This window comes from Papaver somniferum, chromosome 10 (genome assembly GCF_003573695.1).
Source record: "Papaver somniferum cultivar HN1 chromosome 10, ASM357369v1, whole genome shotgun sequence".
Lineage (NCBI taxonomy): Eukaryota > Viridiplantae > Streptophyta > Magnoliopsida > Ranunculales > Papaveraceae > Papaver > Papaver somniferum.
Window position 1 is genome coordinate 137,421,215 of NC_039367.1, and position 18,719 is coordinate 137,439,933.

The 18,719-nt window shown below is 35.5% G+C and overlaps 2 long non-coding RNA genes across 7 annotated transcripts; one reads left to right on the forward strand and one right to left on the reverse strand.

Moving 5' to 3' along the window:
- Nucleotides 1–8,027: 8,027 nt before the first annotated feature.
- LOC113319481 lies at nucleotides 8,028–11,319 on the reverse strand. Of its 6 annotated transcripts, none has more exons than XR_003345545.1 (6): nucleotides 10,887–11,319; nucleotides 10,658–10,773; nucleotides 9,528–9,554; nucleotides 9,177–9,443; nucleotides 8,676–8,817; nucleotides 8,028–8,440 (listed from the first exon to the last, which is right to left on the reverse strand). It is a non-coding gene; the product is annotated as an uncharacterized LOC113319481 (long non-coding RNA). The 6 variants fall into 6 exon arrangements; XR_003345542.1 differs by having other exon boundaries at nucleotides 9,528–9,559; XR_003345544.1 differs by having other exon boundaries at nucleotides 9,177–9,299; nucleotides 9,390–9,559.
- A 4,446-nt stretch (nucleotides 11,320–15,765) lies between these two features.
- Nucleotides 15,766–17,185, forward strand: LOC113319076. The gene is made up of 2 exons (XR_003345057.1): nucleotides 15,766–16,738; nucleotides 16,849–17,185. It is a non-coding gene; the product is annotated as an uncharacterized LOC113319076 (long non-coding RNA).
- The last annotated feature ends 1,534 nt before the right edge of the window (nucleotides 17,186–18,719 follow it).

Genomic DNA, 18,719 nt, shown 5'->3' on the forward strand with positions numbered 1-18,719 from the left:
TAACATTTTTCGCTCGCCTGATTTCTAGTTGTGCTTGTGATATCAAGTGCCCGATTCATCTCCTCTGTTTCTATTTTAAACAACAAACATTAAACAAATAATGCTAAAATAATTAACAAAACCGTAATTGAGAAATAATATGCACCAAGAATTCGAGAGTTGTATCTTTGTCCTTTATCCGGGGCCTCTCATCTACTCGTATCACTCGAGTATGCGAAATATCGAGGTACCACAATAAGTAACCCGGAATTGCTTCATCATCTGTTTTCAATCGACCATCCATAGCATATCCGTTGAACCTTCTGCCATTCCAATATGTACATGATGGTAAAGGGTCGTGAACAATGTCAATATCATTATCATATGACTTGGTTTTCTTCACATCGATTTTAAACTTATTGTGCTCCTTTGGGATTTTTTGTATGTATCCACATTGTCTTGCGACTCTCGTCGGTTTATACATTACATATCCTCTTGGATGAAACAACGACCCAAAATAATCAGTTTTCTCTTGGAACCCAACCATCTTTTCCTTTTTCTTTGGACAAACCACCCTTGTAAGGGTCAAAGATAACATCATTCATCCTCAAGTTGTCCAACTGGCGTGGCAACTTCAAATAAACCGCATCTTGGTACTTTTCCTTACTCTTGTAGATGTACATGTCTCCATAACACTTAATGTCCCATTCCTTGTTCTCAAAATCCCTTGCAGCAAATATTGGGAAGTGCAAATATATCCACGCCTACAGAAAAGTGATGTTCCCTCCGATTTGGTTCCTGTCATCCCTGGAAGCCTTTCTCAACTCGTTCAACGAGTGTGCAAGGATGGCAGTGCCTCAAGAGTACTTGTGGATCTTCTCAAATGGTTGCAACAGCTAAATAAAGTTGGCGTTCACATGGGCACCAGAAACGTTGGGAAAGATAACAGATCCCGGGACGTAGAGGACATACACATTGGCCGTGGAGAAGATACGTTCCTTGGTCACCTCTTTTCCCTTAGCACGAAGTTTCTGTGTTCCACTGAAGAGTTCCCTCAACTTCGAGAGATGGAATATCCTCTGCTTATATTTGCCTACTAGCATTTGTGACTTGGCCATATCCTCATCCCATTGGAACACTTCCTTGGTGAACACGTAAATCTTGTCCCACTCAATCTCTTGCGTGTACTCTTTGTGTTTCACGACTTTACCATCTATGATTAGCCCGGTAATGAACTTCTCATCATTTGGAGTCATTGTCATTTCGCCAAACCGAAGATGAAAAGTATCAATTTCCCCGTAATATCTCTCGGCAAAGGCGGAACAAAGAGGTTTGTCGTAACCAAGATCCAAATTCTCGACCGCAGGCAACAGCCCCGTAGATTGGATTAGATCGATTACTTCAACTTCTCTGATGGTTAATTCTATTGCTTGCAGTGGCCAGCTCTTCATCATAGTCCCTGACGTTCCTGGCTTCATACGACAAACGACATCCTTGTGATCCTATAAAACAAAAAAAATCTGATGGACAGTAATCAAAACACTACACGGATAATTAGTTTTATGTTAAATAACATAAGGTTTAGGTAGTTACTATGGTATGGCATACGACCGCGTTCCAACTCTCTGTGTACCCCCATAACACCCTTCCTCCATCACCGGGTAACCCTTTCACAGGATCATTTGGGCCGCGATGAAACATCTTCTCCGGGTCGGGCATGTGGTCCCCTTTCTTCTTCTTTGGAGTATCTTTCTTACCATCTGTGTTACCTTGTTCTTGAGCGTCTCCTCCTTGGACTTGTTGTTAAACTTCTCCTCCTTGGACTTGTTCTTCAACTTCTCATATTTCTCTATCACCTTCATCCTCACTTTCTTCTCCATCATCCTCATCCTCACTTTCTTCTCCATCATCCTCATCATCACTTTCTTCTCCATCACCTTCCTTGCCACCACTTTCTTTTCCATCACCTTCCTTGCCACCACTTTCTTCTTCATTGATCTCTTCCTCGCCACTTTCTTATTCAGCAACTTCTCTATAACCACCTCCTTCTTTCAGTAGGTGTATCAGAATCAGATTCTTCTTGTGATGGTTGCTCCGCTTGAGGTGGTGGGTCATTGTGGATCGCTTTGGCTTTACTCCCCGAGCCCCTGCGGTGGGAAGCATTTAAATTTTGACCACCCTCTCGATGAGTTATCAAACTCTAAGTAGAATCCAAATCATTTTTCCTTTTATATTTCTTTTTGGCTTGACGTTGTAGCTTTCCCTTATTTGACTTGTAAAATACGGAGATAAGCGACAAACAACAATGGAATTCAATGCATATTTTTGAATCCAAGGTATACAATCGGTTTACTCGATATAAATATAAAAACCGATTCCTAACATAACACATCTACAATTGATGTAATCCCGTTACAGAAACATTGAGCATTCTTTCTTATAACAATCGGTTTACTCGATACTGTTATAAAACCCGATTAAAACATTACAGTAAACAATCAGATTTTACATATGCAAATGAAATTCGATTATGACTAAGCAGTGGCTACACAATCGGGCTATGTGAACACATATATAATCCGATTTTAAACAAAAAAAGTTACAGAAAATACGGTTATCCCTACAGTTATACAATCGGACTATGTGGGTATTAACATTGACCGATTATGGTTCAAATTTCTCGAACCAGAAAACACATGCAGCACAATCGGGGTATATGGGAATGAACAACAACCGATTCCTAACATAATCTGTTCACAAATACAAGAACATGGTCCGATTCTGGTAAACCCAAAATATTTTGATTCTAAAATTTCTAATTTTTGAGCCATTTCATGTTACTAAAACCTAGTTTAGAGGATTGGGTTGATAGAAAAGTACCTCATTCAACCAATTTCCTCTTCTTGTGCAATCAAAGATGGTTCAACTTCCTCAACCGTTTTCTTCGTTTTGTTTCGAATTGCTTCAACGATTCCGGAATTATCCTTACTAGAAAATTTCATGTTAGTAGGATGCTTCATTCTTGTTTTTTTTCTCCATTTTATAGAAGAAGAAAACGATTAATGTTTTTGGATTGTCGATAATCAACGATGTTTTGGTTTCAAAAAAATAGAAAAACCACGATAAAAGGGAAAGCCACGAACAAAAGAGTGATGCTACACTGACCGGGGCTGGATAGTGGAAAAAAATTCCGTGACTCACAGTGCGATGCCCCACCACATAGATATATCATTTCTGAAGGAAAAAGCCAAAATAATCATTAATCCCCAAGCAGATTGGTATCCGTATTAGCCATGTTGCAATTTTTTGTGATAATATATGGCTGTGTCAAGGTTGACCACTTGACTATATCATACTCCACAAGTTTTCTTTCCCCAAGAATATATCAAGATTCGTCACCCCCTGGACGCCCTAGCTAGCCTGCTAGATAATATTGACTTGGGCTTTTTCTTGTATTCCATATAATTTCTTATCAAAAGATACTCCCTGCCCCTGGTGGATTACTGGATTTTAAACACCAATGATTTTAATATAGATCGAATACGAAGAAGTTATTACCAAAAAAATGGAAAGAGAGAAGACGTTAGAACAGGATCATATTCCCAACCTACGTTGGCCATTGGGATGAATAGAAGGTAAAATGGGGTATAAAATAGGGTTCTTGATGGCACAAATAGAAGATTTTGATTCTAACATATGAAATTATAAACTATGAGGTCTAAAATGAAAAAGAACAAAATGTAAAAGAAAAAGCGAAAAACAATCCAATGCCATCCAAGCCGAACAAAAGCGATATTCCTAGATGCATATTTCCTACCATTCACTCTGACAAAGTGATCTTTAGCTGATTATGGATGTAGTTTTGTTTAGGCATTTAGCGACTACACTTTTAAGGCATGACCATCTATCCTCAATGTAACCCCAGACAGATCGTACGTAGGTCCATACTTCAGCTGAAGGTAACTTTGGTAGGTAGCATAAAAAAATGCTTTGGTTAAGAACGCGATGCTATACTTTGGTCGGTAACTTTGCTACAGTTTACGCATGATGATATCTGGAATGCTGAGGCTGGTCGAGTCCCAGCTATAGCAGCACTTCCGAAGAAGGTAGAGTATAACACCAACTTAATCTGATAAGAAATCACCTGCTAATTACAAGCAAATTCTTAGAAACCCACGGGCCTAACTAACCTCGAAAACCGGCTTGCAAGGGTAGGATTGTGTAAGGATTATAAGCTTTACATTGTGCAGGATATGAGCGATGTGGAACTATTTCTAACAACCCCCAAACTCGAAAGAGTCGAGTTTGAATACACCCTTGACGTGAAGCATGGCAGACGGATTGTAGCACACGGATTGCAGACTGCCAACTGTGACTGCACGCGGATTGTGGCCTACGGATTGCTGCCCATGCCGAAACACTGAAACAACACGGAGTCCACACACCACCCGAGTCTGGCTCTGATACCATCTTAGAAATCCCCGGACCTAACTAACCTCGAAAACCGACTTGCAAGTGCAGGGTTGCCTAAGGATTATAAGCTTTATATTGTGGAGGATCTGGGCGATGTGGGACTATTTCTAAGACAAATAGTCGAGCATAAGGTTGAAGTGAAACTTGTTATGCAATTTTCGGAAGAGACAAACTGCAAGATCGGCCTTAACTGATCTCTTAAGGAGATTCTGTAGCTTCCCGATTATCTTAAAAACCCTTTATTTTCCCGTGAGAGTTTCTCTCAATTCAAAAGATGGAATGTCTGGGGCAGTTGCTCCATGAATCAAAAGACATCTACTTGTTTCCAATGTATCAACTGTCCCAGTTGATCCACTTAGTCTGTATCAATAATGACAGTTGATCCCTTTATGATGTATCAACTTTCACAGTTGATCCCTTTACGCTATATCAATTGTCACAGTTGATTCATTGCATCTACTTTGGTTTACTTGTTTTTCAAGTCTAGAACTTCTTTTTTTAGAGTTTCCTTATTTCTTCTTTTAGAATTTTACTATTTTTAGGTTCTTATCATGCCTATATAAACAGGTTTATTACGTTCTTGTAAGTTACATTAATATTATAAAGATTATAATTAAAACTACTCTTTCAGAGCAATCTATCCTTCTCATCTTTGAACCCTAATATTCTTTCTGATTTCTCATCCTTTTCTTCTCTTCTCAACACCAACAATCTCCGTATTGCTTTCTTCTTACACATGCTATACTAAAATCCAGGTAAGAATTTCATTCCTTGATAGTTTGGAAGGAGAATACACTCTCTGGTGATGGGATTTCAGATATAAGCGGTTCATATTTATGATTATTAAGGGAAAATAAATAAGAGAGAGAAAATGATATGATAAAGAATAAAGAATAAAGTTTAAAATAGGGTATATATGACTAAATATTCTTCTGTCTTTTTCACCTAGACCCATAGTTTGCTTGTCCATCATTCCCATACTTTATAGGTTTTGGTCATATGACCCATTTTCCGTAACAAAATTTCATACAATGTTCTGACACAGCACCTTTAACTAACAAGTCTGCAACAAAATTACTCTCCGATTATCTATGACACAAACTTTAGTATGGTACTTCTTTTGTCAAAGTAGAGGATTAACACAATGGAGTATGCAGGCATGGGAAGTCCTATTTGGTTTACAAAGTTACTAGAGAGTAGAGAGACAACTTGAGAATCCAAATTCAAACTTAATAAGTTTTTTTCTTAAATATGAAGGGACCAAGGTCAAGTCCCACAGGCATGTATTACTGAACAGGAAATACAAATTACGCTGTGTGGCTACATACAAAATCATGTCCTAGAAATTTATATTTTGATGTTGTACCTGTTCTGCGAGTCTGCCACAATCAATTTGTGATTCAAATTCTTTTCAATACAACCTCTCCCTACCAAAGTAATGTTCATCATAGGTCCTTTTGTAGGCAGTGTGTGAGGCTATGTTGTAAAAGGCACACTAAACGCAGGGCTAGCGCCTAGCAAAAAAAAGCGCTAAAGGCTCCAATTTATGTACATTTGTGGGGTTTTCCAATTTTTCATTGGGCGCCTAGGCGCGCCTTAGGCGCCAAAGGCGCTAGGCTTGGCGCCTCGCCTAGCGCCTATTACAACATATGTGTGAGGTACTTTGCTTGAAATATCAGAAACATAATATAAGAGTAACAACTAAAGCTAAACTCAGTGGTAATGGACAAACCAAAGCATGTTTATGGTGAAGTGGTTGTTATTCCTATCTCTTTAACTAATGAATGAAAATACTTCGAATTGATTCAGAAAAAAAAAATTCCAAGTCAAACAGTTGGTTCAGTATATGATCATCAGCAGAAAAATCACGCACTAGATCTCTCAAGGACACATTGCCAAACATTATTTATAAATAATGTGAATGAAATGTACCTGATTATTTTTAAAACCACTGAGAAAGGTCTCAGTTTTCATGGTTTTTCCTGCATATAACATTATTTTACATATGAAACCATTCTAAGTAACACATCAACATAGAAATTTAGCATAGTTCAAAGCTAATAGTAATTCAAAATTGTCAATCGAGTTATGCTCAGAGATATTCATTGTTCTCTAGTTTTTGTTTGTAAGAGCTGAAAATCTGAATGAAACTTAATTGGTTATATATATTTAGAGATCTCTTTTGTCCTTCTTTTCTATTGCCTGGTGACCAATGCCAGTCCCCTCGCTAAATTTTGCTCTTTCATCTAAGTCCATTAGTTTTGTATCTTCTTCTCCTAAAGCTTTCAAAGAAACAAAGGTGTTCTTGTGAGGGAATCCAAAAAATGTAACATTCTCACCAAAATTCACAAGCATTCTGGGAGATGAAGCTTCTGGAGCATAACGATAGACATTTTTCTAATGAAGCTAGAGAAGACTCTGAAGATCATAATGAAGACAAGAGGGATTCTAATGAAGAACAAGATATTGAAGAGCCCAAAGTAGACTCATGTGAAGATTCTAATGAAGAGTCTGAATACGATACTGACAGTGATGTCATGGATGTCGCAAAGGTAAAGTCAGTTGAGGAGGTATCTCAATGGAAACCAGTGACTAAAGAGTAAAATTTGGATAAACTTATGAAGTTTAGTTCATCAATTGGTCTTTCTCGTGGAGCTAAAGAAGTCGAAGTTGAGAAAATCTTTGGAAGCATCGTTGATACTTTCCATTCCTCAAAACCGATCAAAGAATTGGGTCCTAGCAATGATGATTTGGGTAGAGGGAAAAGAACCCCTATACCCAAGAAGAAACTATAGGGTTTCGATAGTCTGTGTAGGTTAGGCTTGCACTTAGGTTGTTAAGAAGGTGCTGCCATGTTGTTTTTCTTGCAGCTTGTGTGTTGGGTTGGGATTTTGCCTTCTCTTGTTGCGCTTAGGCGCCTCTCATCTTGTACTTCTTTTTCCATTTGAATAAACACTACAAGAAAACCCACCTTAAGCGACCAAAATCTTAGCAAGAGCCCAGAATTTTAGTCGCTTTAAGGGTTTAAGCATCCAAAGTTGCAACTGCCGGATAATTTGGCCGCTACAAATTTGTGTCCACTAATATTCAGCCACGACCAGATGTGTTTGCTCGCTGCATCACTTTTTCAAGGTATCTATAGCAGCTTGAAAAGTGCTCAAATAGTTATTCACTTCTAGGCACATACTCATAGCAACTAAAAAACGTATAGATTGGTACAACTGTTTGAGCAACCAAGTTTAAGCGGCCACCACCTGGTTAAAAGTGAAGTCTGCTTTTGAAGTAGGGAGTCTTTATTGGATATATTCAATGGAAACATGAAAACTCATTCAAATCAATGATTTGATTCACTATGATCAAATGCTTGAATGCACAAATTGTAAAAAAGTTAACATGAGAAATTGACTATAATTTAAACCAAACTCTTTTACAAATCCAACAACACATTATTCCAGTGAAAATCTGAAACTTTTAACATTGAGATCAACAATTTCAATATTACATTCCAAATTCTGTCATATCCTTTCCTTCTCTATTGTTGGCAACTTACCTAAGTTTCAACAGTTCAAAAGCTATTTGTTTGACGTTTTTCATGAATTACAACAGTTTGTACATAGATTCCTGTATAAACAAATTACAACAATTCTGTTTTTACTTTGAAACTCCACTGTTGGATTTTATATGTTGAAGCAGTTTAAAATTACATATTTTTTGTTATCATGAGAACACTTTAAGAAAATCATGTATTAAGATTATATCCTACTGAAAGGGGGAAAACAAATTGTTTGAGACTCTCTAAGAGGCCTGCACTGCATACTGTTTCAGTAACAGTTGATAAATTAGAAATGCAGAGTTTCGCGGAGGCCACTCTGCAAGCGTCGACTTCGGTAGCTTTGCGGGCTCCAAGATATCTTGTGTTTGTTCTTCTACATTTTCTCCCTCTCCCTTTTATTTTGTTGCACACAGAAAACATGATTGGCAGACCCTCCTGGAAACACAATTGACCAATTGAATGAGTAATACACTCTCAAATGTAAAAACATAATAACCCTGTTACTGGTGCAAAGAAACAAGTTAAATGTGCATTGCATCAACAAATTAGTTGGTGTCTTTTTGTAGTTGTGAAGTTCTCCCAAGTATAGAATATTTGCTCTTAGTATCATGACTGAAAAATCATTACAGCAGAATCTCATGTTCAAGAAAGACATTGATATTTTTCGTACCTCTCAATCGAAAACATCCAACTATACTACACTGGACCAACAACCTTTGCTTGTTCTGCTAGATGAATGAAAATGCGTCATCACGGAAAAAAATATGGGGAAATATCCTTCCTAACTTGCAAAATGTGATTGCAATATTGTCCTGCAGTTTGTCAAAATCAGCCATATCAAGGACCCCAACACACAACACTCTGAAAAACATATATAACTCAGTCATTTCTTCACACAGATTATCTGGAAAATTTCAACAAATTGCTATCAGTGACAAATGTTCCAACAGAACATGGGAATCATGACTTTTGGACCTACAAGCCTCCACGTCCCCACAAATCCTTCAATTCCTCTACTAATTGCAAATACACTTGTTTTCCTTAAACTACTGTAAAGTGTATGCTACAAAGGCGGCCATTACGAGAGTAGTAAGATAAAACAAGGAATCGAACATCATAGAGAGATAATCATATATCATTGACTTCAAGCTTTGAGTGAGAGATTATTCACCTTTGTGTCCACAGTAGCAATGAGGCAAAGCATGCACTCGCCAGAAAGTCCAGTAATTCCAGGCTTACTAATGGCACCACAGCTTCTAGTAATGAGCATTTCAATGACTTAATTAATTTTGTCCTGTAAATGCAAGCACTCCAATCCTCAGTCGGAATCACAATCAGAATATCTTGCATGGATTTTTTCTTCAAGATTAGTCCAAAGACATACGGTAGTAATTCATCCCAGCATCTTAATTCACCTCCAATTCCATCTCAACAATCCCTGCAGAAACAAACAGACTACAGATTAGAAAACCAAAAGACTTGAAAACCCCACTACATCAATCAGTTTTTGGCACAGTTAGACCATGACGCATCCTTTGGTTGGGAAGCCCTGCACTGGAATACAAAGAATGTTCTGTAGTTAGACTATATCACCACCCTTCTCAACAGTACTTGAAATTCTTGAGAAACTTAACTGTAACATATGTAAAATTCAGAACTCAAACCAAAGAATATAAATTAGAAGCTAATACATGATCCAACCATGTGCTCCCAACTAGCATAAACACCAGTACTACAACTACAAATATAATAAAGATTTACTCAAAACTGAAATGTAAAGTAGAGGCGGATAAAGGGGTGCACACTACCACTAGTATTTGATAGGCTTGAACTCCATAGATCACCATGACATGAAGGTGTAGAAATCATTTTGTATGTTACAGGTCCAAGCTTAAATGGATCGGAAAGTAAAGAAAGGCCCTATTTCGAGCAGACAAGGCGAAAAAGAATGACATTAACATCAGAAGTTTCAATTGACTAAACAATAACGCCTTGTAACCAGCATTCCAACCACACATGAAAATTCAGTAATACTCTCCTGCCAACAGTAAGGTCCAGCAACAACTTAGCCCCATAATTTCCAAACTCTAAGAATCACAATCAGACTATCTTGCATACAATCAGAATATCTTGCAGAGATAATTTCTTAGAAATTATCCCAAGTGCAAGATGGTTTGTAATACGAAAAGAAAAAATAAAAAGCTTGGACATTGCATTAAAAGGGGAATTCATTGAATGAAGTTGAAATTCATCAGAAATTCAATTAATCACATAGCCGATGTACGCGAATCTCCATCGATTTTAACTTTGGGAATGAAAATATCCTTGAACTCACTACATCACATATGACATATATTTCAGTTCGACAATGCTAGATATCTTGACATATAGTCTGTACCTTACAGCCTCTGTAAACCAAACCCTTTTCATATAGTTGAAAACACCAAACAGTCTGCATAAAATTGATACACATAGTTCTATAATCATTCTTAAAATCAATCCATATACCCATTCTTACAACAATTCTTTACCACTCAGTGACACTTCTGGTAGCCCTTGAACCATAACATAAAAAAAATACCCACAATCAAATATAAATAAAAAAACTGAAATCGATCCAATTACAAACTTCAACGAATAAAGTGATTATACCTTTTTCTCTCTGAGAAAGTTATTCATCTGAAACGTGAGCTTTCAGTAGTGGTGACTAAAATTCTCCAGTTCATCTTCTGATTCCCTTTCAAACAATCTCATTATCCAATTTCCATCTGAAACAAAAATCAACTAACCAAATCTGAGAGAAAATTCTCAGAGTAATTTTATCAAACAAATTACAAGCATATCCAAAGAACAAAGATTTGCCTCTATTTACAAAACCTACTTCAATCGGATTTCCCCTATTACACCAACACTCAGTTCAAAAGTATCAACCCTAATTACAGAAAATGAAACCCACTTTGCAGAAAATCATCACTTTTTATTTAATTCGAAGAAAAGGGCTAGGGGAAAAGGAGGATTTTATAGACGAATTGAGACAGAGAAAGAAAGGTGAGAAATCGAAGATGTGAAATTCGAGGAGTTCAATTCTAAAGAGTTAGGTTTCAAAACGAGAGCGGAGAAAGTTTGAGGGTTTCTGATTGATATTTCAATTTTAAAGTTTCTATCAGAATCTAGATTTCAATCAAAATTATTTTGGGCGGCAGATTCAAACTAACGCGTCCAAAATTCCCTCCAAATTTTCCACACAAGATGTTTTGGGCGGCAATTTGGCACCACCGTTGGATAAGCAACTGATCCGTGCGCTTTTGGTATTTTGAAAATATATTCGTAGGATGAAGTTCTCTGGTTTTCTATTGACACATAATTTATTATACGGATTGGATTTGGTGGAGAGACTCTTATGTGATCTATTGGGGGTACCATATTGATCCAACGCTCTGGATTTGTTTATGTAAAGTCTCTGGTTTTCCATTGGCCAAATTAAAATCATACAGATCCAGGTATGTGTGTTTTCTTCGTGCTTTTGTGTTTCCATTTTGAATTAGGACTAGTCACATAAGTCATGAAGTAATTTGGACTAGTCATACAGGTCATTAAGTAATTTGGACTAGTCATACAGGTCATGAAGTAGCTTTAGTACATTATCAAAATAGATAAATATGAAGCTTAATCTTGATACGAACTTCAATTGTGCTATAACGACATGCAAACTGGAAACCTGGACGAGAGTGGACTACTATAAGTCGAAAACTTCATAAGAACGATCAATTCATTCATTTTCAGGTAAGATTCCTTCGAAATATTCTCAAAAATCTTAAACAAACATTAATTTCGTCAACTTCGAGAAAGAAAGTGGCTCCGAGATCGAAACCTAACCGGGAGTGGACTACTATAAGTCGGAAACTCCATAAGAACAATGAATCAAACTATTTACAATTAAGATTCCATCAAAATATTCTCCAAAACCTTATTAAAGAGACGAAATAAGACCATAAAATGAAACAATAAGACCTCATGAAGGAAAAAAGAAGAAATAATATTAATTTCTTAAATATTCTCTGCAACCTTAAACATACCCTAATTTCGTCAACTTCAAGAAAGAAAATTTTTCCGAAATCAAAACTTGGCCTGGAGTTGACTACTATAAGTCGGAAACTCCGTAAGAACGATGAATCCAACCATTTATAAGTAAAATTCCATCAAAATATTCTCCAAAACCTTAAACAAACCTTAATTTCATCAACTTCGAGAAAGAAAGTGGCTTCGAGATCGAAACCTGGTCGGAAATGGACTACTATAAGTCGGAAACTCCGTAAGAACAATGAATCAAACAATCTATAATTAAGATTCCATCAAAATATTCTCCAAAACCTTATTAAAAAGGTGAAATTAGACCGTAAAATGAAACAATAAGACCTCAGGAAGGAAAAAAGAATAAATAAGATTAATTTATATTCTCTGAAACCTTAAACACACCCTAATTTCATCAACTTCGAGAAAGAAATTGGCTCTGAATCGAAACTTGGCATGGAGTTGACTACTATAAATAGGAAAATCCGTGAAAACAATTAATCCAACCATTTATAAGAAAAATTCCATCAAAATATTCTCCAAAACCTTTAACAAACCCTAATTTCATCAACTTCGAGAAAGAAAGTGGCTTCGAGATCGAAACCTCGCCAGGAGTGGACTACTATAAGTCAAAAACTTCGTAAGAACGATGAATCCAACCATCTACAATTAAGATTCCATCAAAATATTCTCCGAAACCTTATTAAAGAGATAAAATAAGATCATAAAATGAAACAATATGACCTCATGAAGGAAAAAAGAAGAGATAATATTAATTTCATCTAAATATTCTCCGCAACCTTAAAAAGACCCTAATTTCGTCAACTTCGAGAAAGGAATTGTCTAGGAAATGAAAATTGGCCTGGAGTTGACTACTATAAGTCGGAAACTCCGTAAGAACGATGAATTCAACCATTTATAAGTAAGATTCCATCAAAATATTATCCAAAACCTTAAAAAAAACCTAATTTCATCAACCTCAAGAAAGAAAGTGGCTTCGAGATCAAAACCTGACCGGGAATGGACCACTATAAGTCGAAAACTCCTTAAGAACAATGAATCAAACCATCTGCAATTAAGATTTCATCAAAATATTCTCCAAAACCTTATTAAAAAGGTGAAATTAGACCATAAAATGAAACAATAAGACCTCATGAAGGCAAAAGGAAGAAATTATATTAATTTCATAGAAATATTTTCTGAAACCTTAAACATACCTTAATCTCATCAACTTAGAGAAAGAAATTGGCTCCGAAATTGAAACCTGACCTAGAGTTGACTACTATAAGTCGGAAACTTTGTGAGAACGATGAATCCAACCATTTATAAGTAAGATTCCATCAAAATATTATCCAAAAATTTAAACAAACCCTAATTTCATCAACTTCGAGAAAGAAAGTGGCTCCGATATCGAAACTTGGCTAGTAGTGGACTACTATAAGTAGGAAACTCCGTAAGAACGATGAATCCAACCATCTAAAATTAAGATTCCATAAAAATATTCTCCAAAACCTAATTAAAGAGGCGAAATAAGACCATAAAATGAAGCAATAAGACCTCAGGAAGTCAAAAAGAAGAAATAAGTTTGTGAACTCGTGAGTCGTATTACATGTACTCAGTACACGTACCGGCGTAGCTATAGATCGAAATGACTTAGTGGTACGCATACCTGGTATCCATACATGTGAAATTGGATTGTTGTTGTTGCGTATAATTGAGCTGATGGAAAATTCAGTCGAACTAATTTATGTTTTGTGAAATTGTATTCTCTTTTCTTCCACTAATAAATCCTAGTTCAGTAAACTCTATTGTAGGTCAGTGTGGACTAAACTATGCCCCTTATGACTTCTAATTAGTCGGAATGTCTATATCGGAACACAAAATCTAACAATGAATACCCCAAAATCTGCTTAGTTCCATAGCTGGAATGTATATCGAATGTCAATATCTAGAAATGTGGAGCAAAATATCCCTCGTCCTATCTTTGATTGATCGGAATATCTGTATAAGGACTCTAAATCTAGCTGTATGAACTAAAATATACTTTTTTTTTGATCTCATCGAAATATCTATAGCAGAATTCTAAATCTAGCAATAAAATCTATGGAGTCCGAGAGAAATCGAGTAACAAAGACCAAAGTTGACCAAGGTCGATGGGCACTTGATCAAAATAGTGGATAACAAGAGAAACCGATGGAATTCGAGAGAAATTAAGTTACCAAACCAAATAATTGTACACACTTCTAAGACAATTTCAGGTTCAAACTTGTCTTGTTTAAACTCTTGAAATATATTCGAGCAATAGATATTCATATATATTTAGCAAACTCAGTTAAACCAATTTATTGTTCACAAATTATTTTCTTATTTATCTTTTAAAAAATATCCCAAGCAAACAACCAACTGCCTACCATCAGTATGCATATTCTTTTGATATGAGTTCGGGACTTCTTGACGATACTATACCTGGTATCCATACCCTTCTGATATGACTTCGCAAACTTCGAAGAGCACGTACGCACACATGTATGCATACCTTTTGGATCAGATTTCACAACTGCCAAAAGTAACCATACTCGGTATCATACCTGGTTGACCTATTGTTTACCATCAGTATTCATACCCTTTTGATCTGAGTTCGAGAGTTCTTGACGATACCATACCAGGTATCCACACCCTTTAAGAGAAAAGTAATAATACAAGAACAAGAAAGCTATTATGGTGTAGGCTTTTAATCTGGGATCTTTCTAATTTTTTTAAAGTGGAAAAAAAATCTTTTTCAGTTTCTTTTTCCCTTTTTAAAGTTAGGGTTTAAATAATTTGATTCCAAATTGAATGAAATTTTAGTTCTCAGTTTTAAACAAAAGAGTTGATAACTTTTTTGCATTGAAAATTCATTTGAAAACTAAGATTATCACAAACCTGTGAAAATTGGTTGATAGTTATGATTATCACATAGTTGTAAAAATGGGAGTTTTTAATAGTAGTGATAATTGCAACTTTTTCACAATGTAAGTGGTTGCAAAACGTGAAAATTACTATGTGAAAACTTAAAATTTCAAATTGATAACATCGGCTTTCGCATAACTTTTATTTTTTACCATAAAATATTTTTCATTGGAACAATTATCACAAAATCGTGAAAGTTGGAATTTCAATGACTCATAATTGCGATTATCACTCAATTATGAAAATTGCAGTTTTCAATGGTGGTGATAATTATGATTTTTCAAAACATGAAATTCAAAAATTCAATTCGATAATTACGATGAGAAAAAATATATTTTCACTTTTTAACGAGAAGTAAGAAAAGGTAAATGGAAAGAAATTTTTGAGGAAATTTTTTGGGATTATCATTTATCACATTAGTTATGTTAGGGAAGATATTTTGAGAATTTTCTTTAGTTAAACAATCGTTTATTTCTTAATTTATAGAAAAAACATTAATTTATGGATTCTCACAATTTTGGAGACGTAGACTTTTCAGAACTTTATATTTTTGCAAATTAAAAATCCGGAATTATATTTCCTAAATTAGATAAACATATTTTTTCCCATTCCAAAAATATAGAGCTGAAGTGCACGTGCAAAATATGCGTGCAATAATCTGGGCCCTAGATGTCGTTAGATATTTCTTGGGATGGAGCATCTTGTTTACTCTATAAATAAATCGTTAAGAAAGAAAAAAACCTAACCCTACCTCATTCTCTCCGTCGCCGCCTCCTTTCTCTACCTCATCTCCATTTTCTCTTCTCCTTCTCAACTAGTTCTCACAGTAAAAAATCCATAGTCTTCACATCTATCTCTATGAAGTTTGAACAAACACCAGTATCACCTGATTAATTTTTTGAATCGCTCTTTAAAATTCTTTTCCCGTCAAGTTTTCTCAATTTTTGGTAGACATTTTTACTTTGATTTAGATGGTTTAAGGTGATCTATCTTTATTTCCTGCTAAATAGTTAAACTTGTAACCGATTCCGACTCCAATGATGATTTGAGGAGTTTGGAATATTACTTAATTGAAGCTGATTTTTTCCTCCTTGTTCAGTTAGGGATTTGTTTAAAATGTTCAACCTTTACTGATTTCAACTCTAATGATTGTTGAAGAGTTGAGATTTGTGGTTATTCGACTTAGTTTATGTTTTTATTTCATTTTTTTCATGTTCAATTTTTGTTGTATGTTGAATTAATAGGTTATCGATTAAGAATTGAAATCTGGGTTTTATTTTGCATGTGAGTTCCTTTTGGGTTTGATTCATATTGTTCTTCATTTTTCTTTCATTTTGGGGGTTTTATTTATTTACATCCAAGTGATTTTATTTGTTGTTTGATGATTTTCAGAAATTAGTTTTGTTTGTTCATCAGAAATTGGCAAAGAGCCTTAATCAATTTTTCAGAAATTAGTAGTCTGTAATGATCGTAGTAATAGTGGTGTTTAGCGATTTGTTGTAATTAACATATCAAATTTACGTCTTAGACAAGAGTGTTTGAGGGTACCCTTAAATTAGGTACCAAAGGTATGGGTTTCATTGATTGGTTCTTTATGTTGCTATGGTTGTCATAGTTTTTCATTTTTCCAATGGGTCTGGACTTTTGTTTGTTTGGAATGAAAAAAAGTTTGCTCCACTAATCTAAGCTTTGAAAAAGGAACAGAAGTATCAGGTATTATTGATTGGTTTGTTGATTAGTTCTTGATCCTGTTTTTTTGCTTAAGTTTGATTTCCTTATTATGTATAGTTCTAATTTGAATTTGCTTGTTTGTATATATGCAGGACCAATTTTTGGAGGAAGGAATTAGATCCGGAACGAGAACTCTATTGACCTCAAAATCAGAGCTAAAATCTAAAAGAACAGATTGAATGATATTAAGTTGCAGAATCGATCCTTGTTTTTAAGCTTGTCCAGTGATATTTCAAAGAACTCTAATCTTCTCAAAGTTGAAGTTGAAATGGATGTATCAATCTTGTTCCTCTTCTAATTTCTTTTACCAAATAAACGGGATTTTATTTTTTCTATCTTTGTCAAGCTGATTGTAAATTTGTTGATTAATAAATGATATTGTAATTGATTAATAAAATAAATTAATTTGCATTTAATTTGGTTATCATATTTTATTTCTATATTAATTTTAATTTCATTTTTTAATCATCCGAGTAAAAACTGGCCTGAAGCTTTCAAACCAACCGGCATATTCCCTGCTGATGAATATCTAGAGCACTGCTAATGAATATCTAGAGCAACTAATGTGAGACAAGCTCAAAGTTAGGAGCAACTATTTTTAGACAAGATCAAAGTTAGAACCGACTAAAATCTCGTATTTCAGAAACCCTTGGGCAACCGATTATTGGTCGGTCAAGTCGCTCTAAACATTGATCAACTTAACCTATTGCTCAGAAGGATGGTTGAGATAAAGTTAAAGCTATGACATTGGTTAGCCGCTGCGGAAGTTGAAGCATATTTTGAGCGACTCGATTAGGGATAATTGGAATAAACTTAAAGCAGTGACATTAGTTAACCGCTGATGATAGTTGGAACGTGTTTAGAGCGACTCACATTAGGATGGTTGGAATAAATTTAAAGCAATCATATTAGTTAATCGCTGATGGTAGTTGAAATATATTTAGAGCGAGTGCCTAGCTGCTCTAGACCTATAGAGATCCCACCTTTTGCAATTCAAGAGCGAGAGCCAAATTAAGTCGCCCTAAGGGTTAGAGCGACTCAATATTGGCTTTTGCAACCAAAACTGGCTGGTTGCTTAATCCAGTTTTTCTTGTAATGAAAATTTTAACCTTTTAAGTCAAAAAAAAGAAAAAAAAAACGATAGACAATTTTCTCATCTTTATCGTAGCACAGAAGCCCACCACTCTTTGTTAATATGATCGGTTGGATTTGGATATCATTAACATAACTAAACTCAAAACACATGTTGATGATTGTTGTTCTTCTTCAAAGACCAAATCTCCCAACTTTCTCCACAGTGATAAAATGCACATAAAAAATCGCCTAAAACCTGTAGAGTAATATTAAATGAAGGAATATGACAAGCTCGTGGCAAACAAGGTAGTAATGGAAGTTCGTGAAACTCTTCATCAGACAAATCGAAGGCAAAAATGGTTCCTTCCTTGTCCATCCAATAAATAGCTCCATCCACAAACACACCGCCGTGCGGGAACCAAGGCGGCAGATCATAGTCCATGTTCCCCACATCTGTCCATCCAATGCCGCTACCAAGAGTGAATACCTCAGCAATTCCCTCACAGATTCTAACAACCTTGTACTTATTGGTTGAAGGACAGTGACCAAATCCAGTGAAGAATTATTTTCCTCCAGATTTTGGAAGCATGATGTATTCTCTTGTTATTGGGTTACAGATATAAGCGGGTCCATGAGTATCTCGTGTATTCAAACAGATTAAACCATTACTGGAACCAAGAATGTAACAATCCTCAAATGGAGGTCTTAAATTGATCTTTGTATTTCTACTAAAATGGTTTAAATTTTCATCATATTCAGCATATGAAAATTGTTTGTCAACCCATATTGTATCAAATATGAAACCCAACTTACCAGAAACATGAGTATTTAGATGATTGAAGTGCAACTTTGAGAAGCAGGGATGTCGAACAAGATTTCTCCCTAGTTT